The sequence below is a fragment of the Bubalus bubalis genome, chromosome 12 (assembly GCF_019923935.1).
Source record: "Bubalus bubalis isolate 160015118507 breed Murrah chromosome 12, NDDB_SH_1, whole genome shotgun sequence".
NCBI lineage: Eukaryota > Metazoa > Chordata > Mammalia > Artiodactyla > Bovidae > Bubalus > Bubalus bubalis.
In genome coordinates, this window is record NC_059168.1 from 84,704,583 (window position 1) to 84,732,504 (window position 27,922).

Consider the following 27,922-nt stretch of genomic DNA (forward strand, 5'->3'; position numbering starts at 1 on the left):
GACTGGCACAAATTAGACAAAACTCAAAGTTCAGTGGAGTTTGGGCATCCTGCTACCGTGGTTTTCACCTGTGAAACCGGGAGGCAGAGTCTGGTGAATATGGGTGGCCTTGGGGCTGTTGGAGGCATAAGTGGGAGGCAGGCTGGGTGAGAGCAGTGGGTGGAGCGGTGGCTGCTGAAGCTGAGATGACCAATTTGAAGCTGAGTTGTTGATCCACGCAAGGTGATGAAGAACTGGAGCCAAAAGAGGACAAGATCTGGAAAGAAAGCAGAAGAGACGAAGCAGGAGTGAAATGGACAGATGAGAACTGGCCTAAACAATTCCGGAGGCAGAATGTGGGTGAGAGTAGTGTCTTCTAATGCTGTCACCCCCTGGACTTGAGGGAGGGGGCCATGCTGGGCGTGTTTCAGGAGCTGGGCTCCTATTTGTCCAGGAGTCTCTCTGGGGCTCAGGCAAGGAGGCCCTGTCCAGGAAGTGCCCTGAAGCCAGTTCTCCTGTGCGTGCATGTGCATGCATGCCAAGTTGCTTCCGTCGTGTCCAATTCTGCGACTGCATGGACTGTAGTCCACCAAGCTCCCCTGTCCATGGAATTCTCCAGGCAAGAATACTGGAGTGGGTTGCCATGCCTTCTTCCAGGGGATCTTCCCGACCCAGGGATCGAACCCTCCTCTCTTATGTCACCTGCATTGACTGGCTGGCTCTTTACCTCTAGCGCTACCTGGGAAACCCAGTTCTCCTTCTGTGTGATTCCCAATTCGGTACCCCTCACCTGTTCCAAATGACTTCACTAGAAGTCTTGTGATGGGCCAAGACTCAAGGTGGACACTGAACTCCCCTGAGTGCTCTGGGGTGGAACAAACCAGAAAGAAACAGCCTTTTGTGCTCAGGATATGACTGATCTGGGAGAGGAGCCTGTGCTCACAGATAGGAACACAACCACCCATCCCTTTGCATGGCCAGAGGCACATTTGCTAATTGTGCTAACCTTTCCTGGTAAAGCCACAGGGCTTCCCTGGTGGCTCAGATGATAAAGAGTCTGCCCGCAGTGCGGGAGACCCAGGTTTGATCCCTGGATCAGGAAGATTCCCTGGAGAAGGAAATGGCAACCCACTCCAGTATTCTTGTCTGGAAAATCCCATGGACGGAGGACCCTGGTCAGCTACAGTCCATGGGGTCTCAAAGAGCTGGACACGACTGAGTGACTTTCTTTCTTTCTTTTCCTTGTAAATGGCAGAATTCCAGGATTTGGCTTGGAGGAGGGGGTGGCTGAGGTCATGGGGTCAATCACACTGCAGTGGAAGGAAGTTGGTCACCCTCTCTGCCCCAGCACATCTGAACTCATCCTCCTTTGCCCAAGTTTAAAAACCAACACCCTCCCCCGCTTCCCCGCCCCGCAACAGCTGTCCTTCCATTGCAGAACTTGGAGAAGAGTAGCTCGTTTAAAATTGAGTCAAGGCTGGCAGGAGCCCTCACAGGAAGGACCACTAGAGCCGTGTGAACTTTCTTACCCTTTTATTCATACCATGTGCTGTTTGAAGCATGTTGTAAACTGTGAAGCACTCGTAAATATCAATGAATGTGATTTACTCATTCGTTCAACAAATATTTGCTGGGTATCTAATGTGTACCACATGCTGGGCTAAATGCTGGCGACAAAGACTTGAATGAGACAGTCTGTGTGCTCAGGACCACAGACCATTGTGGCGGGTGAAATATAAACACATCGTGACGAACAAGGGCTGTCAAAGCAAACCCAGAGTGCCAAAAGGAGCCCGGAGGACCCAGGCCGCCTGGGAGTGGGGTGTGGATGGAGAGTTTTAAGTGGGGAGGGTTCAGGAAAGGAGATTCCTGAGCCAAGTGTTGATAAAGTAGTCCAAGTGGGTCCACGGGGAAGGACACAGTCCAGGCAGAAGGAACAAATAGGAGCAGAAGCTCTAAGGCAGGACAAAGGCTGCTGCAGGAGAGAGAGCTATCCCCACGTCAGCATGTGCACAACAGGAGAAAGAAAAGAATTAGCTTCTTTGCTAGTGAGGATGGCAAAGGCCATGACAGAAGAAGGCATGGCAACCCACTCCAGTATTCTTGCCTGGAGAATTCCATGGACAGGGGAGCTTGGTGGACTACAGTCCATGCAGTCGCAGAATTGGACACGACGGAAGCAACTTGGCATGCATGCACATAACGTGTTTAAACTTTTAAAAACAGGTGATGTTGGGACTCCCCTGGCGGTTCACTGGTTAAGACTCCACACTTCCAAAGCAAAGGGTGCAAGTTTGATTCCTGGTCAGGGAACTAAGCGGCTTCCCCGTGGATCAGTGGTAAAGAATCTGCCTGCCAATGCAGGAGCCACAGGTTCGATGCCTGGGTCGGAAGATCCCCCCATGGCAAGCCACTCCAGTTCGATCCCTGGGTTGGGAAGATTCCTCTGAAGGCAGGCATGGCAAATCACTCCAGTATTCTTGCCTAGAGAACTCCATGGACAGAGGAGCCTACCACACTACAGTCCATAGGGTTGCCAAGACTAGGACACAACTGAAACAACTTAGCACGCTTGGGGAACTAAGATCTCACATGCCAAGGGATGCAGCCAATAAATAAATAAATAAAATAAAACAAGCTACAAAGGCATATTGTACAGCACAAGAAATATAGTCGATATTAAAAAAAAAAGTGATGGGGAGACACTTAGTTATTTTCAACAGGGAGAGGGTTTGTTTGCTTGACTCTTGATTGGTTTGTTATTATTGTTGTTGTTATTTCAGAAAAGACAGTCTATCCACACCAGAGGGTTCTCATTCTGAAGAGATATGAAAGTGACCTGTGGGATTTTTTTGAAGTGCTGCTGGCTGGGAACTGCTGGAGGTGCAGTGGGTCTTACCCTAGTGTGTGGAGCTAAGTGATTTCTGATCTCTGAAGGCAGGGAAGCTCCTGGAGTGGCATCAAGCGTGGGTGACAGGGAGTGTGGACGAGCAGTGGGCAGTGAGGCCTCTTCCCTGATGGTTCAAGTGCACATGACTGATGAATGGGTACCACGGGGTTGGAGCATTGCAGAGGTATATTTAGCTGTTACCTAGGACTCAGTCCACTCATCTCCCACCCTCTGGGACACCCATTGGATGGCATTCACTGGATACCAGAGCAGGAGACTGTGGACCTGCTCTGAGGGCCTGGGGTAAGGCAGAATCCTCACTCCCCTGCATAAGAAGATCATTCTAAGAGCATTTAAAGTAAGTGTGATTTTCTGAGCCCCACCCTAGATCAGTTAAATTAGGATCTCTCCTGGGAAGTCTGTCATCCTAACTGAAGTGCAAGGCAGGAGAGGAGAATGTGTTAAAGGAAAATGAGGTGGTATGTCTTGTGTGTTCAGAGGAAGGGGCTCAGGACAGGGGCTGGAAAAAGGGGACATTCGGGGTGTGGATGGAGACCATGGCAACCAATATGTTACCTGTAGACAGCAATGAGGATTTTCATTCCAGAAAGACTCACACTAACTGCAGCGTCGTCCGGCTCTGCCTCCCTTGCTGTGCTGTCGTTCCAGTGGAACATCTCTGTTCTCAGTTTCAGTGCAGGTAAACTATCACAAACTGGGTGCTCGAGCAACAGAATTTCATCAGCATCTCACAGCTCTGGAGGCTGAAAGTCCAAGATCACTGTGTCAGCAGGGTTGGTTCTTTCTGTGCCCCTGAGGGAGACTATTACATGCTCCCACCTAGCTTTGCTGGCTTCGTTAGCATCTTTAGCTTATAGAAGTATCACCCCAGACTGCCTTCTTCTTTACATGGAGTTCTCCTTTGTCCATGCCTGTGTCCAAATTTCCTCTCTTTATAATGACACTGTTTATACTGGGTTAACTTCCCTGGGGGCTTAGATGGTAAAGAATCCGCCTGCATTGTGGGAAACCTGGATTCGATCCCTGGGTCAGGAAGATTCCCTGGAGGAGGAAATGGCAACCCACTCCAGTATTCTTACATGGAGAATTCCATGGACAGGGGAGACTGGAGGGCTACAGTCTATGGGAACACAAAGAGTTGGACATAACTGAATGACTAACACACACAGGGCCTACTTTAGTGACCTAATTTTAAGTTGATTAACTCTGTAAAGACCCTCCAAATAAGGTCACATTCTGGAGTTAGGCCTCCAACATAGGAGTGGAGCGGGCCAGATTTATAATTTGATCTTTAACAGTTTGGAATAAAAACGTATTATTATTGTTATTATTTCTACCCATTTTGGGGTATTAGGTGCCCGATTCTGCATTAACATTGTGTTATTAATCCTCCCCAAGCACTGTGCAATTACATGACATTGACCTTATTTTAGAAATGAAGAGGCCGAGCTGCCATGAAGTATAATAACTGGCCTGGCATTGCAGGAAGCAAATAGTGAAGGCTTTCCTGGCCTAGATCTGGCTGAGTGTTATCCACTGTGTGTGTGTGTGTGTGTGTGTGTGTATGTGTGTGCACGCGTGCGCTTTGTCCAACTCTTTGCGACCCCATGGACTATAGCCCCCCAGACTCTTCTGCCCATGGGATTTCCAAGGCAAGAATACTGAAGCGGGTTGCCATTTCTTTCTCCAGGGGATCTTCTAGACCCAGAAACTGAACCTGTGTCTCCTGCATTGGCAGGCGGATTCTTCACCACCGAGCCATCTGGGAAGCCCCGTGTTATCCATTACATTCCCATTAAGGATGAGACAACCCTGGCCAACCTCATAAAGCCCTTTCAGGTTTCTGAGTCCTATCTGAGGCCTGTTAAGCTTTGCCATTCTAAAGAAAATGCAAGTCTGCAGGGCTCCCGGGAAAAGTATGCACGTATTGAATTTGTAACAGGATCCTGGAGTCCTGGCTGTCTTTCTTTATTCATGGGCTTCAGAGCTGGAGGTGCAGCATGGGGAGGAGGACAGGAGGTTGTGTAATTCTCTCAGGAAGAAAGCCAAAACGAAAAGGAAGAATGCAAGCAAGCGGCGTCGGTACACAGGCAGTTTTACAGGAGAGAGATGAATGTTCCTCTGTGTCCTGAAATGGTCACGGAGCGCGAGCTGGAGGAGCTGCTGCCTTTTGCAGTTTTGCTGGAGGCACGATCTCGACTTCAAAGATGATCAGCTGCTCTGGTCAGCTCCCTTCAGCTGTGTTCAAGGAACAGGGACAGAGCAGCTGTTGAGGATACACGCTCACATCCAGAGACAGTCCATACTCTGCAGGAACTCAGAGTCTGCAGGTGGCTGCAGACCCACAAGGAGATCATCTTGGAATTATGTGCAGAAGGAAGCAGAGGAGCTGCAGGAAAGCTGGGGTCAGGGTGTGTGTGTGTTGGTGGGGAGGTGTTGGGGGTGGGAGAGGAATCAAAGAAGGCTTCCTGGAGGAGGCAATGGCTGAGTCTTCAGAAAAGAATACAGAGTAATGGGGGTGAAGTGAGGAAAGCAACAGCTCAAGCAAAGACACATAAGCACACAAAGAGACACACAGAACAAGCAAAGACAGTTTGCATGGGAACCAGCAGGCAGGGGTGTTTAATTCAGGCTAAATATGCCTCTTCTTGGGGAGGTGACGACTGCCAAGCTTCTCTTCAAGGGTTAAGACAGCACATCTGAGCTTCTTCCACTAAAATCTCATGGGGCCTGGAATCTGACACCTGATCCCCCACCAATGGGCTTCCCTGGTGGCTCAAATGGTAAAGAATCCTCCTGTAATGCATGAGATCTGGGTTTGATCCCTGGGTTGGGAAGATCTCCTAGAGGAGGAAATGGCAAACCCCTTCACTATTCTTGCCTGGAGAATTCCATGGACACAGGAGCCTGACGGGCTACAGTCCATGGCGTCTCAAAGAGTCGGACACGACTGAGCAGCTAAGCACCCCCCATCAACATTACAATTTTGTTTTGGCACAACAGGCTTAGAGTTGCCAAATATATACTCAGCCGAATCTGAAAAATCAAAGCACTTTAAGGAAAGGATTAATTATTAAGAGCAGATCTATTCAAGCTTAGCACTTAGGAACCTGACACAGATTTGTTCTGAAGAGAGCAGTGAAGAGATTCTGGAGGCAATGATTAGATTCTTGTGCCATGACGTCTTGCAAAGTGTTAGCTGAGCCAGGTAATAAAAAGAGAGGTTCACATACCCCCTGCTAACTCTTAACATTCTTCCACTAGCTTCTCTTGAGATCACCCAAAGATTAGCCAAATATTAGGGAACATATCCTGCTGCTGTAAAGTTTTGTGTACCGTGTCTTCCCGCTGGTTTGATGCTTAGTTTGTAAAAGTAGCCAAGGGCAGAAATTCAGAAACAGAAACTGTTGTGAGTACAAACACAAATATACTCCCCTCCACTGTATTAGGCTAACAGAGGTGTCAGATAAAACCACTGCTTAGCCCTGATACATTTTTCCTTAGAACAAAAGCCTGTTTGCTTTGTAATGTTAATCCTAATGTGATTTTGAGAAGCAAATTAAATATTGATGAATCTTTTAGAAAATTTGTGGATGATAATGTGTCTTAATTCATCGTGAAAACTTTTAAAGGCACTGATGATCGTTCTTTCAAAATTGCTTTTCTCACTATAAACAGTTTGACTTCTATTCAAAGGGAATTTTTTCGGGTAGCATTATCAATCTGCAGTGGAACTCATCCTTAAGGCAGGTACTTCAAAACTGGAGTCCTGTCTTCTATGGTTTTGAAATGGCACATTGCATGGTTGTCTGTTGGTGGAAAGGATGTCTGTCTGTCATTCAAGAGAAACAGAAGTCACTTTCGGTGTTTAAAATGGGAGGAATTTAATCTAGGGTGTTAGCTACATTGGAGAAGCCAAATAAGTAATAAATAGAACAAAGCAACCCAGAGATTAACACAAGAAGAAAAGTCAGTGTCATCTGATACTGGATGGCAGTGGGGTGAGGTGAGTTTGCCCAAGGCCAGGGGCGAGGTCACCAGCTGGGCTGGAAAGGCTGCAGCGAAGACAGAGAGAGAAAACACCGCAGCATTCCCGTCCCCTAGCATTCTTGTCCCTCCTCCAGGATACCGACTAGAGCCCAAAGCCAGCTGAGAAAGGAGCCTGGAACTGCAGCGTAGGCCCCAGCGCAATGCAGGCTCTAGCAGAGGGAAGGCCAGGGGTCTGCAGAGCTTATCAGCTTTTCACCAACTTTACTAATCTGCAAGAGAGACGGGGTGAGGACCCTCTCTGATGAAGACAGGTGCAAGGAAAAAGGGGAGGAGAGAGTTTCAGATGGAGAAACAGAGAAATGAGCCCGAATCAGGGTCCTGCTCTTCCTCCCCATCTGTTCGTCTACTCTCTGGTCTGATGAATTTTCCTAGTTTTATTATTTTCTTCTGACTCTTCATATATTACTCCATGCTTTAAAAAAATTACCCCCGGGAGAAGAATGGATGCATGTATGTGTATGGCTGAGTCCCTTTGCTGTCCACCTGAAACTATCACAACATCGTTAATCGACTATTAACAATGATTAGTGTTATTAACAATGATTATCAATGATTAGTTAGAATCTGAAGTGTGTCTCTGCCATTAACTACACCTAGTTATGTCATTTGTGACAGTGGGGAAGGTCTTGCCTTGTCTGAATTCTGTTTTTTTTTTGTCTCATCTGAAAAATAGAATTAGAAGTTTTTAATATTTACTCTGCATAGTTTATATGTGATTAACGTATGCAATCTATCAAGCCTTTGCCTGGAGCATTATAGTTTTGATTATGAATTTAGTGCATCATTCTTGCCTAGGTCACTCCCATAACCTTCAAATGGTCTCCCCACATCTTACCTCCCAAGGTCTATTCTCAACCGAGCAGCCAAGGTGATCTTTTTGAAATGTATTCTCCACGTCACACCTTGTCTTCGAGCCTCTCATTGACCCCGATACTGTCTTCCTTGATGTTTACATGGTTCACCTCTCATCTCCTTTAAGACTTGGCTCAGTGTCACCCAGCTCTTGCACCTTGCCTTCTGCGCCTTGCCAGCATCCCAGCATTTCTGGTCCCCCTTCACCTGTTTAGCCTTCCCTTTTCCCCATAGCACTCAGCACCTGCTCACACACTCACTCACTCTCTCATTTTAGGCCTGATTCCCTGGCACACACTTCAGCTGGGAGAGACCAGGGTCCTTGTTCTGCTCTTATCATATGCGTGGCGGACCCCATCCCCACCCCAGGGTTTCAGAGTCCTCATCATTTCCATGAATGGGGGTCCAGATAAGCTCTACCTTGCTTTCAGAATTTAACTTCTATCCTGTTAGCCTGTGCACATGCTTTTAGAAGCCATTCTCTGCGAGTAGAGTACACCTGTTATTTCCCTTCACTTCTCTGTCCTGTGGTCAGGCTGGAGGCAGCAGATAATGACATGAGAGACTAACTCACAAATGAATGAAAGCAAAGTCAAAAGGCTTCCTAAGAGCATTTCTGGAGGGCCAGACTCTCAAGGGGCATCCAGCCTCTCATCCCTTCATTCAGGGTTCCTGCCTTTCTGTAGTTCCTCACGTGTCCACTTCAAGATGTGTGGGGAGAGACGTATAGGATGCTGGGAGGACCGGCACCCCAGTTAACCTTGCACCTCTCTACAGAAGAATGTCGCAGGTCCTCAGCCACAGGTGCAAATCCATCTGTCCATTTATCTGCCCACTCAACGACCTATCCATTCCTTTCTTCAGCCTATTATCCTTGAGGGACTATGCCTCTATAAGATATCTCTTCATTTATTACAGTTCCTCCCAAATCATTGTGTGTGCATGTTTCAGTCACTCAGTCGTGTCCAACTCTTTGTGACCATATGGACTGTAGCCCACCAGGCTCCTCTGTCCATGGGGTTTCCCAGGCAAGAATACTGGTGTGGGTTGCCATTTCCTTCTCCAGGGGATCTTCCTGACCCAGGGATCAAACCCGTGTCTCATGTGTCTCCCGCATTGACAGGCGGATTCTTTACTACTGAGCCATCAGGGAAGCCCCCAAATCATTAGTGTTTTGTTATTATTATTTCTTGTTTCCCTCCCCCAGCCCTTGCTCATGCTATTTGCTTGCCTCCCCCACCCATGTCTTTGCCCACCAGCATCCTCATCGTCCTTTTAGGTGCCTGTGGCCGATCCTAGCTGCATCCACTTATAACAGAGGATCCCCCCTCTATTCTCCAGCCGCCCTTCCCCTTGATGAGTCATGTGACTAATTCTGGCCAAAGGATGGTGGATGAGCAAGACGTGCGTCTCTTCCAGACCGAGGTGTCCACTAGACACGTTCTGCTCTGCATCTGCCAGCTGACTCAGTCCAGAAGATGGCAGAGTCTCAAGTTGGACACAGTCCAGGCCCCCTGAGAGGGCCCTGGAGGACAGCCACTCTAGGAAGGGCTGCAGAGAGGAGTACATGACTACGTGGTGAGTAAGAAACTTCAACTGCAGAAGCTACTCTCGATTTTGTGATTGTTTGCAAACAGGTTGGTAGCTCAACAAATACATATCGATCATGATCGATCTGATGATGAAAAGTGAAAAACTAAAAGTGTTAGTTGCTCAGTAGTGTCTGACTCTTTGTGACTCCATAGACTATAGCCCATCAGGCTCCTCTGTCCATGGAATTCTCTAGGCAAGAATACTGGAGTGGGTTGTTATTTCCTTCTCCAGGGGATCTTCCCAATCCAGGGATCAAACCCAGGCCTTCTGCATTGAAGGCAGATTCTTTACCATCTGAGCCACCAGGGAAGCCCCTAATGTGATGCTGAAATGCATCCACATATGTAACTCCATGTAGGGAACATGTCACCAGATATATTCAAAATGTAGGAAGTTCTGGGAGAGGTTGGACAGAGGAAAATGAGAGTATGGAGTGTGTACATTGGGTGTGGGGACACCAAAGAGGTGGAATCCAGCTTGATGATCAAAAAGAGTCCCCAGGTTGGTAAAATCTGAGCTAAGATCTGAAGGATAAGAGCACTGGAGGAAGAGAAGGCTTTCAGGAGAAGGGGCTCAAGGTGCCCAGGCTGAGCTGGAGGAAGGCCAGTGGCATTATCTACACAGATAGTGAGTTTAACCCATGATAGGCATTAATACATGTCTGCTAAATGAATAACCAAATGAATGATCATTATTAACTGATTATAGGAAAAGATTGGAGGAGATAGAAGCAAAAACAGGAATAAAAATTTGGGCCTGAAAAATGCCTTTCCAGAAAGGACAATACCTTCATCTATTAAAAAAAAAAAAAAAGAGAAAGAGGTATATGAGTTGTTTCCCTATTGAGACATCTCCCTCAACCTCAAACCTATTGCAATTAAAGGGAGGAATGTGAAGGGCTTTCTCAATCTATCTGTTGTAATGTGAAGCTTTGTAAGGAATTTATTCTGTATTGTGTTGGGAAGATTCCTCTAAGCCTGGCTCTCTCTCCACAGGCCCTGGGAAGCCATGCAGGACCCATCAGGTAAAGGAGAGGAAATTCTGCTTTTCGTTCTACAGGATGGAAAACAAACATTGATTAGTGGATCTTTATGGCAAATGTGGACAGAGTATTTGGGAGAAGATGCAGATATCTATTTCTAGTCTCCTGCGCTAACACAATAGAGTCACACTATGTGCTCTTCACCAACTGATGAACAGATAATTTATGGTTTATAATCTAAACTGTCAGAGTTTCCTTTATGTAATGACTACAGACTATACACAGCTACCTTTGTAGAACCTAAAAACATCATTGCTTCAGGCAAGATGTAATGTGCAATAAATAATTTAGCAACAGACCTCTCTTCATTCTATTTATAGTAAGTTAAGATTCATCTCCATGGCCAACGTGAAGCACCCCTGCGTGGATGGTAAAACCCAAATATATCTCCCGTGTAACCCGATTCATGCTGAAAGGGCTCCAAGAATTCCAAAGATACTGCAGAGCTTGGAATTCCTTCTGCCCTCCAAGTCAACATATGTCCTTTTCTCCCTCCTGGTTGGTTTTGCTCCAAATAACAATGTCTGGTGTGTAACTCTGTCTTGGAAGCCATTTTTCACCTCCTAAAATGCTTTGGATAGAAACTGTGGCACCTCAGTCCCTGCTTGCTTGTTCACTTTTTGTGCCATGAGAGCTCTCACTGCAGTATCCACTGCAACCACGCGATGGCCAAGCAGATTCTTTGACAGACATGGAAACGAAGGCTGAGAGAGCTTGGGGCTTCCCCAAAGTGGCCAATGGGTGCTTTCTTTCACTCAGAATATTTTAGTAAGCACCTTCTGCAGGCAAGCTGTTGTAGTTACAAAGGGCCCTGGGTTCCAATGCTGAAAAAGATAGAGATGGTCTCTGGCTTCATCCAACTTATATTTTAGTGGAGACAGATACTTATGATTTATGCAACTGATGTCTGCATCAGGGCTGCGGCAGTGCAAGTGGGGATGTGTGGGCATGGACTGAGCAGGGAGCAGGGCGTCCGTTCTGCCTGGAGGCCTGAGGGTGCTTCTCTGAAGAGGCAGCGTGAGCAGTGAGAACTAACTGGTTCCTAGACAGAACGGGAAAACATTGTCCAAAGAGGGCGGATGGGGAGAAAGGCCCCGAGGCAGAACTTGGTTTTAAATTTTTCTTTCTTTCTTTTTGCCTGTGCTGGCTTTTTGTTTCTGCTTTCTCTAGTTACAGCAAATGGGGGCTACTCTCCAGATGCGGTGCTCGGGCTGCTCATGGCACTGGCCTCTTTCATTGCAGAGCACAGGCTCTAGGTGCTCGGTCTTCAGTAGTTGTGGCTCGTGGTCTCTAGAGCACAGGCTCAGTAGTTGTGGTGCATGGGCTTAGTTGTTCCACAGCATGTGGGATCTTCCCGAATCAGGGATTGAACTCACATCTCTGGCATTGGCAGGAAGATCCTTTACCACTGAGCCACCAGGGAAGCCCCAGAACTTGTTTTAACACGGAAGAATCTTCATCAGGTGGCAGAGGTCTTTAAATTCACACCTTTGATGTCAACTAACCAGACTCTCTTGCTTTTAAAATGAAGAGATCCTGTAACGTTTGGCCTGGCTATGGGCTGAGACCATCTCTACCTCCCAGAAGATCTAAACCTCAACTCAGCTTGTAGGCTGCTCGGGGACACGAGAGACAAGTGAAAACAACTTATGCCCAGGATGTATGAATTAATTGCCAACAAGAGCAACGTTTGTTTCCTGGAATGAGATGGAGGCAATCATGTAGTAATTATAATAGTGTCATAACATTGAATGGGATAAAAATATTAACATCATAATGTTACTCAATGAGTAACAGTAGCTCGTGTCTTGTTTGTTTGTTTGTTTTTGGCCAAGGCATTCAGCATGTGAAATCTTAGTTCCCTGACCAAGGACTGAACCTGTGCCACCTGCATTGGAAGCACAGAGTCTTAACCACTGGACCACCAGGGAAGTCCCCCTAGTAGCTCTTGTTTCGACTGCACTTTCACGTATTAATATAATGACTGTCAGCCTCTCAACAACCACGTGAACATGTACCATCCTCCTCATTTTCCAGGTGAGGTTATCGAAGTTTAGAAAATGAGGTTACTTGAACATGTGACTCGGTTAAGAGCTTGAATGCAAGCTCTTTGCTGTGTTGCATTTCTTCTGTTCTACCATGACTTCTGGATTCCCCACATTGCACCTCTGTAACCTCAAATGAATTGCTTAACCTCTCTGCACCTCAGTGCTCTGATTTGTTAAATGGGGAAATAATAATACTAATTGATAGCTCAGTTGGTAAAGAATCAATGCAGGAGACCTGGGTTTGATCCCTGGGTTGGGAAGATCTGGAGAAGGGAAAGGCTACGCACTTCAGTATTCTGGCCTGGAGAATTCCATGGACTGTATAGTCCATGGGGTCACAAAGAGTTGGTCACAATTGAATGAAGAAATGCAAAAAAGCAAAATGGCTGTCTGGGGAGGCCTTACAAATAGCTGTGAAAAGAAGAGAAGTGAAAAGCAAAGGAGAAAAGGAAAGATATATATATCTGAATGCAGAGTTCCAAAGAATAGCAAGAAGAGATAAGAAAGCCTTCTTCAGTGATCAATGCAAAGAAATAGAGGAAAACAACAGACTGGAAAAGACTAGGGATCTCTTCAAGAAAATCAGAGATACCAAAGGAACATTTCATGCAAAGATGAGCTCGATAAAGGACAGAAATGGTATGGACCTAACAGAAGCAGAAGATATTAAGAAGAGATGGCAAGAATACACAGAAGAACTGTACAAAAAAGATCTTCATGACTCAGATAATCACGATTATGTGATCACTCACCTAGAGCCAGACATCCTGGAATGTGAAGTCAAGTGGGCCTTAGAAAGCATCACTATGAACAAAGCTAGTGGAGGTGATGGAATTCCAGTTGAGCTATTCCAAATCCTGAAAGATGATGCTGTGAAAGTGCTGCACTCAATATGCCAGCAAATTTGGAAAACTCAGCAGTGGCCACAGGACTGGAGAAGGTCAGTTTTCATTCCAATCCCAAAGAAAGGCAATGCCAAAGAATGCTCAAACTACCGCACAATTGCACTCATCTCACACACTAGTAAAGTAATGCTCAAAATTCTCCAAGCCAGGGTTCAGCAATATGAACTGTGAACTTCCTGATGTTCAAGCTGGTTCTAGAAAAGGCAGAGGAACCAGAGATCAAATTGCCAACATAGGCTGGATCATAGAAAAAGCAAGAGAGTTCCAGAAAAGCATCTCTTTCTGTTTTATTGACTATGCCAAAGCCTTTGACTGTGTGGATCACAATAAACTGTGGAAAATTCTTCAAGAGATGGGAATACCAGACCACTTGACCTGCCTCTTGAGAAATTTGTATGCAGGTCAGGAAGCAACAGTTAGAACTGGACATGGAGCAACAGACTGGTTCCAAATAGGAAAAGGAGTTCGTCAAGGCTGTATATTGTCACCCTGTTTATTTAACTTCTATGCAGAGTACATCATGAGAAACGCTGGACTGGAAGAAACACAAGCTGGAATCAAGATTGCCGGGAGAAATATCAATAACCTCAGATATGCAGATGACACCACCCTTATGGCAGAAAGTGAAGAGGAACTCAAAAGCCTCTTGATGAAAGTGAAAGAGGAGAGTGAAAAAGTTGGCTTAAAGCTCAACATTCAGAAAACGAAGATCATGGCATCCGGTCCCACCACTTCATGGGAAATAGATGGGGAAACAGTGGAAACAGTGTCAGACTTTATTTTTCTGGGCTCCAGAATCACTACAGATGGTGACTACAGCCATGAAATTAAAAGACGCTTACTCCTTGGAAGGAAAGTTATGACCAACCTAGATAGCATATTCAAAAGCAGAGACATTACTTTGCCAACAAAGGTCCGTCTAGTCAAGGCTATGGTTTTTCCTGTGGTCATGTATGGATGTGAGAGTTGGACTGTGAAGAAGGCTGAGCACCGAAGAATTGATGCTTTTGAACTGTGGTGTTGGAGAAGACTCTTGAGAGTCCCTTGGACTGCAAGGAGATCCAACCAGTGCTTTCTGAAGGAGATCAGCCCTGGGATTTCTTTGGAAGGACTGATGCTAAAGCTGAAACTCCAGTACTTTGGCCACCTCATGCGACGAGTTGACTCATTGGAAAAGACTGATGCTGGGAGGGATTGGGGGCAGGAGGAGAAGGGGATGACAGAGGATGAGGTGGCTGGATGGCATCACTGACTCGATGGACGTGAGTCTGAGTGAACTCCGGGAGCAGGTGATGGACAGGGAGGCCTGGCGTGCTGCGATTCACGGGGTCGAAAAGAGTCGGACACGACTGAGCGACTGATCTGATCTCTGATCTGATTGACTTTCACTTTCACTTTTCACCATGACCTCTGGATTTCCCCACACTGCAGCTCTGTGACCTCAAGAGAATTGCTTAAGCTGTCTGCACCTCAGTGCTCTGATTTGTAAAATGGGAAAATAATAATACTAACTGATAGGGTTAAATTGATGATTAAATGAGTTAATGCATGTCATACGGGGACTTCCCTGGTAATCCAGTGGCTAAGACTCTGTGCTCCCAATGAAGTGGGTCTGGGTTTGATCCCTGATTGCAGAACTAGACCCCACAGGCCACAACTAAAAGATCCCTCGTGCCTCAATGAAGATGGAAGATCTCAAGTGCTGCAACTAAGACCGGGCACAGCCAAATAGATAAAAATAAGTATTAAAAAAATAACAAAGCAAAATAAAATATGTCATATGCTTGAGACAGAGCCTAGCCCATAGTAAAAGCGGTGAAGTGTTAGCCTTATTATTGATTGTTTGATATTATTACTAGTTTAGTATTTTAATTTTATATCAATGATATTTGATCCTTCCATTGGTTTAGTCTGAAACTAATAATGAGTAGATAAGATCATCAAAAGAATATTCTTTGTTTTTTTGATAAATGGAATCTATTAAAATTGGTTTTATGGACCTTGAACTTCAAAGGAGTCATTAGCCTTAGGCTAAAATTATCACTCCCTTTTCTAACAAACCTGTCAGCTATGACAAAAGTCATGAATGCTTGACATTCATTCATTCATTTTCAGTATAATGTGCCCTGAGTACCTGAAGTATATCAGACACTGTTCTGGGTATAGCAATAGGCAAAGCGAGCAAAATGCCTGCCTGCTCAAAAAGTAAAGAGTCTACCTGCAATGCAGGAGACCTGGGCTTGATGCCTGGGTCAGTAAGATCACCTGGATAAGGGAATGGCTACCCACTCCAGTATTCTTGCCTGGAGAATTCCATGGACAGAGGAGCCTGGTGAGCTAGGAGTCCCAAGGAGTCGAACATGACTGAGCGACTAACACTTTCATTCTCACTTTTCCATGATGACAAGGGCTTTAGAGAAAAGCAGGAGGAAAGGGGGTGGGGAGTACAGAGTGAGAGGGTTTAAATTCGGTGATCAGTGACCACCTTGCTAAGAAGGTGGCATTTGTGCCAGGACTTTCAGGGAGTCGGGGAGCCACCCCCACAGTCCTCTAGGTTAGCAGCATCCCAAGCAGACTGTTTCCTGTGTGCCCTCTAATTCCTTACCTTCACACTTGATTAATTCAGTAACCATTCTCATTCATTTATTAAGTATTTTTTGATGATTTGCTTTGTTCTAAACCCTATTCTGGGTGGTATGACTTCGGTGAATGGTGCTCCCATCCTGGCAATTACTGTGTGTTTCACAGTGTAACCTGGGAGACAGAAAGACCATTCACAATAACCATACTGGGTGATAAGGGCTGCAGCTTGGGGAATTTTGGTAGCAAAAGAAGATATGCCTAAATACCAGAGGCAAGAGAGATAGGATCAGAGTCTCAGGCCTAGGGAAGAGTCACAGAGCAGGTGAGAGTCAAAAGAGCCTTCAAACCAAAAAGCAGGACTCTGTTAGGAAGACCAAAGAGGAAGGGCATTCAGGCAGAGGACTGTGCAGTCAGTTATAAGCACAGCGGTGTCCTCTGGGGGCTGGAGCAAAGGTTGGGAAGAGGCAGGCTGGTGAGGCCAGGAGGTTCCCACACTGGGATGGAGTGTGACCTTTTTCCTGGAACCGGCAGGGGTCAAAGAAGGGTTTGCAAAGTGGGGCATTATCCTATTTGTTTGTGAGAATGACTCTTTTCACGGCTATGTGTGGGAAGGATCAGCTTTCTGATGGTACCCAATCAGAGGTCTGGAGATGGACCAGCCACCAACATGAAGGATTAAGAAGCCTGTCAGGCAGAGGGATTTAAAAGCTGGTGCTGAGTCCTAGATGTCATCAAAAGGGCAGTTTGACAGCCCTTGATAATGATGTGGCTTAGAGCATGAGGAAGGAGGCCAGGAAGCTTCACAGGCTCCTGACATGGGTGACCTACGTGACGATGATGATCAAGAGAGGGCCTCTAAGAGTTATGGGTTCAAATTCAGACATGCTGACTTTGAAGGTCTCCAGGAACATCGTTTCAGCAAGCAGTGTCTACTGGGCACAGCCTGTGCCCATCAAAAGCAGATGACCTGACAGGTCTTGATCCAGGGTTCTAAGACTTTCAGAGACTGAGGTGGCTTGTCTTGTCTCCTGTGTTTGGGAGATGCTGTCGCTTTAACAGTTTGGAAAGCACTAGCCACAGGCCAGATGCTGCTGGGTGAGCTGGATAGTGACTTTCACACTGTCATCCCTAACTGCCCTCCAAAGGGTAGGTACCATTTTAATTATTTATATTATTTCCTTTTTTGTGTGTTGCTATTTCTATTTTATAGAGAAGGAGGAAACCAAGACTCAGAGAGGTGAATCAACCTGCCCAGTCACCCAACTACAGAGTTAGGACTTGAATCCAGATAAAGTAACAGGACCTGCATTCCTAGTTACCACTCTGCCCACTTAGGGTCACGTCACTGCTTTACGTTGTTGGTATGTGGTTATGGATGCACATAACCATCTGTTTTTTTTTTTTGATAACTTCGCTTAAAAGAAGGGGATAGGGAAGAAACTTCAATTAAGTAAAAATAGACTCTTGTGGAGAAAATATTGACTGTACAAAGAGAGCCTTATGTGTATAACTGAACCAACTGACCTGAAACTAACAAGCTTTGTAAATTAACTACATGTGCTAAGTCGCTTCAGTTGTGTCTGACTCTTTGGGACCCTATGGACTGTATGCTGCTAAGCTCCTCTGTCCATGGGATTCTCCAAGCAAGAATAGTCATTTCAATAAAAAAAAAAAAAAAAATTGGAATTAAAAAAAAAGAAAGAAGTTGAAGAAACATGAGTCTTACATAAAGTGGATTCAATAATAAGCTTTTTGGTACAAAAAAGTCATGCTGTCTTTGAGGTTCCCCCAAATATATAGTTATTAATCAGCAATCATTTACTGAGTATCAGTTGGCACTAGAAATGTTCTGAGAATGGAAAGTAAACAAGATAAAGGCTAGTCATGTCCTCAAAGAGCTCACCAAAGAGAAAATCAAAAATGAGGCTACTATATTGCCCCAAGGTGAGGCTCTTTCTACCAAATTTTAGAAACCGAAGCCTCAAAGGCAGCTTGTCTCAACTGTGCTTAGTAACCTAAGACCCCAGTGCCCTGTATAGAAAAGGTGATATTCAGGTTGGTGGCTAGCACTTCCGGATTTTTGGCTGTGCTGGGTCTTTGTTGCTGGGAGTGGGTTTAGGAGAGCGGGGGGCTACTTTTCATCGGGGTGTGAGGTCTTCTCATTGTGGTGACTTCTCTTGTTGTGGAGCACAGATTCTAGGCACATGGGCTTCAGGAATTGCAGCTGCAGGCTCAGCAGTTATGGCGCACAGGCCTAGTTGCTCCACCGCATGTGGAATCTTCCCAGACCAGGGATTGATAGAACCTATGTCCTCTGCACTGGCAGGAGGATTCTTAGCCACTGAAACACCAGGGAAGTCCAAGATTGGTGGCTGGCCCTTTAATTAACTTTTTAATGGTCCCAAGCAAGGGCATTGCTGTAGGATTATGATCACTTCCATTCCATAGATGAAGATGGTGAGTGAGGTTCACAGAGATAAAGCAACTTGTTGCTTGGTAGCAAAACTGGGATTCAGATGCAGATATCCACCTGCAAGCTCCACAGAAAACTGTGTTCTCTTCTATCACATAAGCCAGGAAGGGAAGCAGCGAGAGAGTGGTAAGGGGTGATTCATCGTTCAGGGAGAGCCTGGTTATAGCAAATGAAATTCATCATCTTATTTTTTTGCTAACACTTTCCTACCCAAATGCATACCAAGAAAAGTCCCATCAGTGGTTATGTTCCAGACAACAGGGTGATTCCCTCCGACCTTCTTCATTCTCATGTGTCCACTGAATTAATCCAGCAATGGAGTGTTATTCCCAGTTGGTGAGAACTCTCTGCATACCGTCCACATGCCTGGAAAAGTGAGAATTCCATGAGCTAGTTAAGAAATGCAGCCCAGAGCCCCCTGAAACAGGATTTGTTGTTGTTTAGATGTTAAGTTCTATCCAACTCTTTGTGACCCCATGGACTGTAGCTCTCCAGGCTCCTCTGTCCATGAAATTCTCCAGGCAAGAGTACTGGAATGGGTTGCCATTCCTCCTTGGGGGGATCTTCCCAATCCAGGGATCGAACCACACATCTCCTTCATTGGCAGGTGGATTCTTTACCCCCAAGTCACCAGGGAAGCCCCAGTAAAGGATTATAGATGGTTAGAATTATACAATGTGCTCTTACAAAGTCATTAAACCAATTCTAAGACCCTGGAGGTCAAGATTCACATGATATTTGCATTTATATTCTTGACACCTAGGGAGGAAGCTAGAATTTAGTACACATTCAAGGATTACTCCTTGAATAAATATATAGTGAATGAAAACATAGCCTGTTAATGTTACATCTAATACTATTTTCTACTAGTACATTAAATTGCTAAAATATGTGGTCTGATTAGAGTATAGAGCACTTTAGCATAAGACACATAATAGTTCTTTGATTAGAATCTTTGTGGAGTGGCTCTCAGGAAATGGGATATTTGAGTTGAATTCTGACAGGTTATGTGCTCTATTCTCCTGGTACCCTACTCCAGTTGGGGTGGATTTCTGTGTGCTTGCCTGCCTCACTGGACTATCATTTCCTGGGGGGGCAGGAATCAATTATGACTTAACATTTTTGTTTCCAGTAGCACTTTCCAGCACCTTCCAGAACAGCACTAGGAGTCAGCACATTATATTAGAAAGCTGCCATTGGAATCCCACTCTCATCGATTCTTTGAGCAATTTCTGAAAAACACTTGAAGTTTCAGTTTCTCATCTAAAATAAGAGATCATTGCCATCACCTTCTAGACATTATTTGTTATAAGAATTAAATATTTGTAGTGATGTAAAGTGTCCAGTACAGAGGCTACAACTACCAGCAAATGGTGAATGACAATATCTCCTCTCCTTCATCTTCCTTGGTAAAGAGGAGATGCTGGAAGAGGTAAAACCAAAGTTAAAGGGCACCACAGCTGGTGACAGTACTGAGTATTTATGGTGGAAGGGCCTTGTCCTCTAAGAAAAAGAGAAGACAAAAGGGTCTTAGACTCATAGACAGGAAAGGTGTGGGCTGAGGACCAGGACTCTATCTGGGTCCTGCAGGAGGAGAGAGGGTAAGACCAAGGTAGGATATGGAATCCTTTGCCTGAGAAATCCTGATTCCCAAAGCAGGTGGTGCTTTCATTCTGCTCCCCATGTGGAACACCAGCCCTTACTTACAACTCTATCAAAGCTCACCTCTCCTGGCCTTGAGCCAGCTTACAAACACCCCCCAGATCCAACTCTTCCCAGGGGGGATCTAGTATTCCTTTGGCCTCACTGGTATCTTTGCTAGCTTTACCCATTTAGTACCGAATGCCAGGACCAGTCCAGGTCCCACCCTATATACAGGGGATCAAGAGCATTGAGGATGGGCTAGAGCAAGGGGAAGTGGAGACTTTTAGAGGCCTTATGCATGGCAAAGGCTATCATGACCTCATCTGAAATTAAAACAAAACCAAAAATGAAGCTGTAAAATATTAACGAATTCGAGTGGGTTGATGGGATAAATATTTTATAAAAACCACCAAAAATCAGATTGTTTTTAGAAAAATTTCCTTGTGTGGAATTCTCCTGGTTAGTGCTTAGCCTGCCTGTTGGGACATCTAATCCCAAATGCACAGCTAGGATGGAGGTCCACTGAGTAAGCTCTGGCTGTCAAAGGAGTCTTTTCCAGGACAAATGGGTCTAAAGCCCAAGGAAGAAAGCTGGTCAGACGTTAAGCCTGAAGGAGAGAAGGCAGCAGGGCGGCATCAAGACAAACCAGTCTAACCTGAAAGCAGGTGAGGAATGGGACTATTTCCTGCCACTTCAGTAAACAGACATTAGCTACTGCAGCCCTCCACGAGGGAGTGGTGAGTCCTGAGGAGCTCAGGATGTGAAAACAGGACACTGGCCTCAGAGAGCTGAGATGCGCATCAAAGGAACGATTTCAGTGAGCTCAGACTCTTGCATCTTTCCATACACAGGCTTCCCTTGTGGCTCAGATGGTAAAGAATCTGCCTGCAATGCAGGTGACCTAGGCTTGATCCCTGGGTCAGGAAGATTCCCTGGGGTGGCTATCCACTCAAGTATTCTTGCCTGGAGAATTCCATGGACAGAGGAGCCTGGCAGGCTACACAGTCCATGGGGTTGCAAACAGTTGGACATGACCGGGCAACTAACACTTTCACTTTTTCACACACACAAAAAAAGTGTAAAATTCCTTAACTTGGGATATCTGGTTTTCTTTAATTTACAAAAAATCTACCTGCCCTATGTTGCAAAACTTCTATATAACCTGGCTCCTCCTCTTGCCTCCTCAGAGCAGTTCTCTTGGGGTCACTTGAGATGCTTTCTCCAGGGCTTAAAGTCCTAAAAATTCCCACTGAATAAAACAACTCTCAACTTTTAGATTATGAATACTTTTTAAGTCGACACAAGCAAAGTGAAAACAGCAGAGAGAGCTGCAAACTTCCACCTGCCAAAGACTTAATGAATTACATTTCCATTACATTTCCAGATGGGACTAAGTGCAAATTGTAGCAGGTAAGTAGGATGTCCAAGTAATTTATCATTCAACCCATTTTTGAGACGGAAAGGAGTCACTATTAGCAATTATATTGAGAAAAAGTATAGGAAGAGGTTAGAAAGTATGTCTGCCTATTTAAACAGACAGCAATAGATCTGAAGATCTTACTATGGGTTCCTTGGATAAGGAAAATAAAAGGAAAATAAAAACATACCTTTGTATTTGGATGTACTGACTTCTGGTACAGGCTTGATGCAGCATTGTAAAAATTCAACAAGTAAAATACAAATTCCTTGGCTTAGTATTCAAGGTCTTCTGCCCTCAGGCTTAGCTTATCTCTTCCCACACTCTGGCCTAAGCAAAACCAAACTTTTTTATCATTGCCCTCCAAACTCTACTTTTTCTCACTTTAAAATTCTATCCAACCCTCAAGGTCCCAGTCAAGGTTAATATCCTGCACCCCTGCTCCCACTTCAGGCAGATGGCTGTAGAAGTTTCTCTCTTTACTATCATTTAGGTTTATATTTTATTTTCCCTCTAACATTTTTTTTTTTTTTTGCTCACAGCTATCCTTTCTAACATAGTTTGTACACTAAAATTGTATCCTGGGGCAGGATTTGAATTTAGCTTTGGAGTAACATAACTTTATAGCTCTTCTCTCATGCTGCATGGTACCCTTTCTGCAGGGTCCTCAGGACTCGTGAAACTGAGATTAATCCAATTGGGCTCCTGGGTATGCAAGCCCTTTCAACAGTTGTTAATTATGGAAGGGAGGGGATGCAGAGACTATGGGGTAGCAGCCAAGAAACAAAAGTGCAGCCTTGGGGGAGAGTCCTGGTTCTACCTCAAGGGATACACGATACAATACCTTTGCACTCTTTACAGAACTAAAATCCTCTACAAATGGAAGATGTTAGTGTTAGGTAAGTAGAATAGGGAAAAGGAGTCCAAAATGGCGGTGGCTAAAAGACAAGGAAGGTCAAAGGAAGGTCCAAGGACCAGAGTGAAGACCTCAGGTAGAACAAACAGCACTTCTGGCTAAGCCCAATTTGCATAGGGCAGGCCCAGGTGGAGGAAAAAACATATAAAAGGAGGAGCCAGAGCGCTTTCTCTCTTTTTCTCTCTCCCGCGTGCGTGCGCTCTCTCCCCCCACCCCCACACACCTCGTACCTGCACCTGCGCCCTATCGCGCGCTCTCTCTCTCTCTCCTTCCCCGCGCACTCCTCCACTCTCTTCTCTTCGAGTCTTCGGGTTGGCATGCCCTCACACTTCAAGGATGGATTCTCCTGCTATCTTCTAAATAAAATAGAGCTGTAATACTGATTTGCCTAAGAGCTATAACACGGCTACAGCTGTGACGCGCCGAGCGCTTTAATGTCCATCGCTCCAGTTCTTTGTTGTGACGAGACAAAGAACCGAGGAACATACACTCGCGTGACATTAGCATTCATCATCTCAGAGCAGACTATCTAAGGCCAGATTAAAAGAACCAGAGAAACTCATCAAAAGACTGAGACCTAGATTTCCCTGGTGGTCCAGAGGTTGAGAGTCTGCCTGCCAATGCAGGGGACATGAGTTCAATCCCTGGTCAGGGAAGATTCCATATGCAACTAAGCCTCAGAGCACCATGACTATTAAGCCCGAGCTCTAGGGCCCATGAGGCACAACTACTGAGCCTGTGTGCTGCAACTACTGAAGCTTTGTGCCCTAGAGCCCATGTTCTGCAGCAAGAGAAGTCACCATAATGAAAACCTGCCCACAACAACTAGAGGGAAACCCCTGCCCCCCACAATCAGAGAAAGTCTGTGCACAGCACTGAAGACTCAGTCTCTGGTTTCAGAGAGACTATCTGAAACCAGATTAAAGGACTGCAGCAGTTTTGAGGGTCACTGTGCCCCTCTGTGATCTGCTTTGCCTGGCAAAGCAATAAAGTTATTCTTTTGTACTTCACCCTAAACTCTGTGTACAAGATTCAATTCAGCACTGGTGCCCAGAGGCTGAGTTTTCAGCACCAGCCCCAGTATCTCTTCCTTGCCTTTCTCTCCAACTACTCTGCCCCAAACTTGGGAAAGTTTTCTGTCCTCCTTTGCAGATCTTTTACTTTCTTTATCACCAGGGACATTTATTTATTGATCTGTCTTAAACATAGCTCAGAACTCCTCAAAGGTGGGAAGACTAAATCTTCTTAAACTTTGTCGACTCCACTCCCTACTCTGTCCAGGAAAGGGCCCCCATCCAGTAAACCTGCTCAAGAATTTAGTTCTTCGTATCATTACATCCCAATTTACACATAGAAAGGTTTCCCTGGTGACTCAGATGGTAAAGAATCTGTCTGCGGGGCAGGAGACCTGGATTGATCTCTGGGTGGGAAAGATCCCCTGGAGAAGGGATGGCAACCCATTACCTGGAGAATCCCATGGACAGAGGAGCCTTGCAAGTTACGGTCCATGAGGTCGCAAAGAGTCAGACAGGACTAATAGACTAAGACTTTCACTTTACCTACAGAAAATGATGAAAGGAGGAGCCAAGTCCTCAATTTCCACTCAGAGAACTAATTGTAAGGGAGTTTGTGTGGAGAGGAGGAGAGAGGGAAGGGAGTTGGAAGGACAGTAGCTCCTTTGCTAAATTTGGAAATAAATCCCCCAACACTCTGTAGATGAATGATTTTTGGTAATAATGAAAGTTCTCCTCTTTTAGATTGGATAATATATAGTTACCAACAAAGAGAGGTTAGAAGTGTTAATTAAAACCACATCTAGATAGTCAATCAGATAGCTATTATGTAAGCTTAATTATTTAACTTTTTTTAGTTATCTCCTGCTGACTCATGTTCTCCAGCTGCTTTTCAAATCACAAACTCTTCTCGCTTGTCAAACTTTTCAATGCCTAGAGACATTTCTATTTCGTCTGCCCTTTCTTGTCAGACTGTTTGTGGTTTCCTCTGTCTTCCAATTAAATGCTAACACTGATTCTTAGATAATTCATTCAAATCCACAGGAACTCAGTCGACAAGGAAGAAATTTTAATGACAAAGGAATTCAGGGCTCATTTTCTTCTTTCATCTCTGAACATTAGGATTTACCGGGTTTTCTTGGGGACTATAGGTGACTTCACTCAGTGCTGCAAAGTTGGTCCCTGAACACATGGGCTTGAAGGGAAGACAAAGATGAAAATTTTATAATAGTTAAAAATTCAGAGAATCTCCTGTGGGAGAGGGAGAGGGTGGGAAGATTTGAGAGAATGGCATTGAAACATGTAAAATATCATGTATGAAACAAGTTGCCAGTCCAGGTTCGATGCACGATACTGGATGCTTGGGGCTGGTGCACTGGGACGACCCAGAGGGATGGTATGGGGAGGGAGAGGGGAGGAGGGTTCAGGATGGGGAACACATGTATACCTGTGGCGGATTCATTTTGATGTTTGGCAAAACTAATACAATTATGTAAAGTTTAAAAATAAAATAAAATTAAAAAAAAAGAAGAATAAAAACTGGGAAAAAAAATTTCAGAGAATACAGTTCAGTTCAGTTCAGTCACTCAGTCATGTCCAACTCTTTGCACCCCCATGGACTGCAGCTCACCAGGCTTCCCTGTCCATCACCAACTCCCGGAGTTTACTCAAACACATGTCCATCGAGTCGGTGACGCTATCCAACCATTTCATCCTCTGTCGTCCCCTTCTCCTCCTGCTTCAATCTTTCCCAGCATCAGGGTCTTTTCAAATGAGTCAGTTTTTTGAATCAGGTGGCCAAAGTATTGGCGCTTCAGTTTCAGCATCAGTCCTTGCTATGAATAGTCAGGGTTGATGGCCTTTAGAATTGATGGGTTGGATCTCCTTGCAGTCCAAGGGACTGTCAAGAGTCTTCTCCAACACCACAGTTCAAAAGCATCAATTCTTTGGCATTCTGCTTTCTTTATAGTCCAAATCTCACATCCATACATGACTGCTGTATACAACTGTTGGAAAAACCATAACTTTGACTGAATGGACCTTTGTTAGCAAAATAATGTCTCTGCTTTTTAATATGCTGTCTAGGTTGGTCACTGCTTTTCTTCCAAGGAGTAAGCAGCTTTTAATTTCATGGCTTCAGTCACCATCTGTAGTGATTTTGGAGCCCAAGAAAATAAAGTCTTTCACTGTTTCCATTATTTCCCCATCTATTTGCCATGAAGTGATGGGACCAGATGCCATAATCTTACTTTTCTGAATGCTGAGTTTTAAGCCAGCTTTTTCACTCTTCTCTTTCACTTTCATCAAGAGGTTCTTTAGTTCTTTACTTTCTGCCATAAGGGTGGTGCCTTATGCATATCTGAGGTTATTGATATTGCTCCCAGCAATCTTGATTCCAGCTTGTGTTTCATCCAGCCCAACATTTCACATGATGTACTGTGCATAGACGTTAAATAAGCAGGATGACTGTATAAAGCCTTGATGTGCTCCCTTCCCTATTTGGAACCAGTGTGTTCCGTGTCCAGTTCTAACTGTTGCTTCTTGACCTGTGTACAGATTCCTCAGGAGGCAGGTCAGGTGGTCTGGTATTCCCATCTCTTGAAGAATTTTCCACCGTTTGTTGTGATCCACACAGTCAAAGGCTTTGGCATAGTCAATAAAGCAGAAGTAAATGTTTTTCTGGAACTCTCTTGCTTTTCCAATGATCCAAGGGATGTTGGCAATTTGATGATCCATTGGATGTCAGCGATTCTTTAGCAGCACAATTCAAAGTGTCTCTGTGGCAAAATTAGTTAACATATTTGGCTGTTAACCCAAGGATGTTCCTTAACCTTTACCCCTTCCTGGATCACAGTCTTGTCTTGTCATAGTGAAGAGGCTTGCATAACTCAATGAAGCTATGAGCCATGCCCTACAGGGCCACCCAAGACGGATGGGTCATAGTGGAGAATTCTGACAAAACATGGTCCCCTGGAGGAGAAAATGGCAAACCACTCCAGTAGTCTTGCTGCAAGAACCCCATGAACAGAAGGAATCTATTTTCGTTTAAACAGTTCCAAACAGAGTTGGCTTGGGATAAATGAAAAGTGTCATTCATCCATGTGTTACTGGCTATTGGCTGTGATTGCTTGAGTAGGAAATATTTAGAGAAATCCAAGTGATAATAGCTATGACTTTGGTTATGAATTGAGAATTCTTACTGGGGGCATTTCTGAGGAAGACCAGAAAAAACTGTTTAGCTAAAACCAAAAGTAAGACTACTTCAACTTACTACTATTTAATTTTTCTCAACAATTTACATCCTTTTATAAAGACAGATTCTGATTTAACACTTTTTAAGATCATTGAATGGATAGAGATAATTTTTTTTAGTCTTTTATATCTGGGCACTGTTTGTGCTTAATATGAACATGAATCCTTATATAACCTTTGAGGTAAATATTTTCTTTCACACTTTATAGATGAAGAATTTGAGGTCCAGAGATAGTTGATAACTGTTCCAGAGTGAAAAGCATTGGTGAGTACCTTACTAAGCTGGTGCTCAAACTCAGATCTGAGCTTTCTCCAAAAGTATCTGATGTCAGCATTCTTTCCATGGAACAGACTGCCTGTCTTAGAGTTTATCTCAAGACAAATCCTGTACAGCTCTGAAATTCAGTGCAGATGGTTCTTCCCCAGGAGAAGCATCTCAAATGCGTACTTGGGCCACTTCTGTGCTACTTAACACAAGCATTGACAAATCATCCATTCATTCACTATCCATAGAGTGTCTGCGTGTTCCAGATGCTGTGCTAGGTCCCAGAGATTAATCAGAAGTGATTTCTATTTTTCAAGGCGCTCAATCCCTTAAGCTAGATTATATCAAGTTTTATTCATTTATTCACTCATTCATCTGCTTCCTGCCTATGGATGTCCAATTGCTTCAGCACCATTTATTTATGGAAAGTCTACCTCTTTCATTGACTTCCTTTTATACCTTGTCAAAAATCAGTCAATTCTCTTTGTGTGAGTCTATTTCTGGGTTCTCCGTTCTGTTTTATTGATCTGTGTCATGAATTCTGTACTGCTTTGATTATTATAGCTATATTGTAAACCTGCCAATTGGGAAAAGTGATCCCTCCACTTTACTGGTCTTGTTCAAGATTGCTTTAACTATCTTGGGACTTATTCTTTTACATATAAACTTTAGAGTAAGTTTGTCTATATCTACAAAAACTTTGCTGGAATTTTGATAGGAATTATATTAAACTTCTAGATCAGTTTTGGAAAGTTGATGCTTTTACTAAGTTGACTCTTCCAAACATTTATTCAGCTTTTCTTTGATATGCGGTTGGAGGTAGAGGGAGAGGTTAGAGAGGTCTGCTGGAGTCAGCTATGCTTTCCTGAGGACGCTCTGGACACCCCCAGTCCACGAGGAAAGATGCTGGTGGAAGGTGAGCTCAAGCTGCCCATCAGGAATTAAACCACATGAGGGCCACTAACAAGGCTTCCCAGAC

The 27,922-nt window shown here is 44.7% G+C and overlaps 3 long non-coding RNA genes across 18 annotated transcripts in view; 2 read left to right on the forward strand and 1 right to left on the reverse strand.

The window, feature by feature from the left end:
* Window positions 1–10,723, forward strand: part of LOC102400844 — a 44,509-nt gene extending 33,786 nt beyond the window's left edge. For 3 of the 15 annotated variants that reach the window (XR_006543552.2, XR_006543556.2, XR_006543554.2), the window contains 5 exons: window positions 223–335; window positions 2,763–3,663; window positions 4,581–4,806; window positions 9,072–9,370; window positions 10,381–10,723. This is a non-coding gene — a long non-coding RNA (uncharacterized LOC102400844). Of the gene's footprint in view, window positions 1–222; window positions 340–2,762; window positions 3,664–4,580; window positions 4,807–9,071; window positions 9,371–10,380 lie in introns of all 15 variants that reach the window. The other 12 variants (XR_006543558.2, XR_006543561.2, XR_006639824.1 and 9 more) reach the window with 8 other exon arrangements.
* On the reverse strand, window positions 1–21,819 carry LOC102401061. Of its 2 annotated transcripts, none has more exons than XR_006543567.2 (4): window positions 21,688–21,819; window positions 18,659–18,802; window positions 3,446–3,633; window positions 1–256 (listed from the first exon to the last, which is right to left on the reverse strand). It is a non-coding gene; the product is annotated as an uncharacterized LOC102401061 (long non-coding RNA). The 2 variants fall into 2 exon arrangements; XR_003102384.3 differs by having other exon boundaries at window positions 6–256; window positions 3,487–3,633.
* LOC123328617 overlaps window positions 21,237–27,922 on the forward strand; it is a 21,885-nt gene continuing 15,199 nt past the window's right edge. Inside the window, exon 1 of the long non-coding RNA XR_006543569.1 lies at window positions 21,237–21,490. This is a non-coding gene — a long non-coding RNA (uncharacterized LOC123328617). The remainder of the gene's footprint in view (window positions 21,491–27,922) is intronic.